This window comes from Hypomesus nipponensis, chromosome 21 (genome assembly GCF_054491055.1).
Source record: "Hypomesus nipponensis isolate SF chromosome 21, ASM5449105v1, whole genome shotgun sequence".
NCBI lineage: Eukaryota > Metazoa > Chordata > Actinopteri > Osmeriformes > Osmeridae > Hypomesus > Hypomesus nipponensis.
This window is the reverse complement of record NC_140381.1, coordinates 16,640,001-16,642,500: the sequence shown is the minus strand read 5'-3', so window position 1 is coordinate 16,642,500 and position 2,500 is coordinate 16,640,001.

Sequence of the window (2,500 nt, the reverse complement as noted above, 5' to 3'; positions counted from 1 at the left end):
GCTGGAAAAGTGACACACACGGGTAACTCCGGTGCCGTTCGACGGATTTCGACGAAAATAGGCTCGTTGGAAAGCCAACGTCGGGGACACGACGACTAACTGTGCGCCCCGTTGCGCACGCGCGCGTGCGCGACATGGGAAGCGAAACAAAACTTCAAACAGAGCTACAGGCTCGTGCGTGCGAAAAAGGCCGAGACACGACGACGTGCCCGCGTGCGCCTAGCCCCAACTCGAATAACAAAGTCGTCCCGGGCCGGATCCGAGCTACGGGACGGAAACGGGAGCCGAGTCAAAATTTCAAACGGAGCCCGCGTCGCGGAAATGGTCAAAATGAATAAAAGTGGCACTCGAGCGCGTGCCTCTCGCTCTGACTAAAGTGACAAAATGATCCCCGTTGAAATGCATTGAGCACGGGGGAAACGGGAGGAAAAAGAAAATTTCAAATGGAGCTGTCGAAATGGGGGTGCTATTTTGGGGGGGTATATGGCGTGGCCACGTTCTCCCACGAGTCCAACTTGAATTCTGAAACCGTCCCCGTCCAAATCCCACGTTCGGGCGAGCTACTGTCAATTTTCAAAGCACCACTCCCCCCCTTCAATGCACTCTTTTGGAAGCTGGGAAAAGGGTCTCCGTGCAGAGCTAGTGCCACTTTGCGGGCACTCACGGCCTCGAGGGTGGGCTCGTTGGATAGCCACGGGCCGGGGGACGACAGCCCGAGAAGGTCCCGGGGTCGTGCGCGCGCGTGCGAGACGCAGCGAGCGAAACGAAATTTCAAATCGACCCCCCGAAAAAATGACACCTTTTGCCGGGAGGAAAAACACTCAGCCCGCTGCCCCAGGCTCCAACTTGAATTCTAAAACCGTCCCCGTCCAAATCCCACGTTCGGGCGCACAACTGTGAATTTCACAAACTATCCACATTCAACCAGACAAACACACCCTCACACGGGGCAAAATCGTCCGCCCAAGGCACCACGGGATCCCTGCACCCCCACCCTTGGGATCCAAGGGGACCCACACACTCCACCGCCTCCCTGGGCTCATGGTCTGGGCTCCCAAGGGACCCCCCACACCCACCGCGGACTCCCGGGGAAACAGCGCCCCCAGGCCGGGGAGCCCACCTCCGGGGGGGACCCCCCACACTACCTGACCTCCGGGGGGACCTGTGCACCCACTATTAAGCACACCCCCTGTGTTAAAACCCATTAAACGCAACTTTAAGAACTCTGTGCCCCTGGTCATCCTTGTGGAATTTTGTGCCTCTGGTCATCCTCCCATAGACTCCCATTCAAAATGTATGCATCTGGTCATCCTCCCATTGACTCCCATTCAAAATGTATGCATCTGGTCATCCTCCCATAGACTCCCATTCAAAATGTATGCATCTGGTCATCCTCCCATAGACTCCCATTCAAAATGTATGCATCTGGTCTTCCTCCCATTGACTCCCATTCAAAAGCCATGCCTCTGGTCATCCTCCCATAGACTTCCATTCAAGTTGGACTTAGGTTTTGGCGCGTTGGCTTCTCATGCATCTGGTCTTCCTCCCATTGACTCCCATTCAAAATGTATGCCTCTGGTCATCCTCCCATAGACTTCCATTCAAGTTGGACTTAGGTTTTGGCGCGTTCGCTTCTCATGCATCTGGTCATCCTCCCATTGACTCCCATTCAAAAGCCATGCCTCTGGTCATCCTCCCATAGACTTCCATTCAAGTTGGACTTAGGTTTTGGCGCGTTCGCTTCTCATGCATCTGGTCATCCTCCCATTGACTCCCATTCAAAAGTCATGCCTCTGGTCATCCTCCCATAGACTTCCATTCAAGTTGGACTTAGGTTTTGGCGCGTTGGCTTCTCATGCATCTGGTCATCCTCCCATTGACTCCCATTCAAAAGTCATGCCTCTGGTCATCCTCCCATAGACTTCCATTCAAGTTGGACTTAGGTTTTGGCGCGTTGGCTTCTCATGCCTCTGGTCATCCTCCCATTGACTCCCATTCAAAAGCCATGCCTCTGGTCATCCTCCCATAGACTTCCATTCAAGTTGGACTTAGGTTTTGGCGCGTTGGCTTCTCATGCATCTGGTCATCCTCCCATTGACTCCCATTCAAAAGTCATGCCTCTGGTCATCCTCCCATAGACTTCCATTCAAGTTGGACTTAGGTTTTGGCGCGTTGGCTTCTCATGCCTCTGGTCATCCTCCCATTGACTCCCATTCAAAAGCCATGCCTCTGGTCATCCTCCCATAGACTTCCATTCAAGTTGGACTTAGGTTTTGGCGCGTTGGCTTCTCATGCATCTGGTCATCCTCCCATTGACTCCCATTCAAAAGTCATGCCTCTGGTCATCCTCCCATAGACTTCCATTCAAGTTGGACTTAGGTTTTGGCGCGTTGGCTTCTCATGCATCTGGTCATCCTCCCATTGACTCCCATTCAAAAGTCATGCCTCTGGTCATCCTCCCATAGACTCCCATTCAAGTTGGACTTAGGTTTTGGCGCGT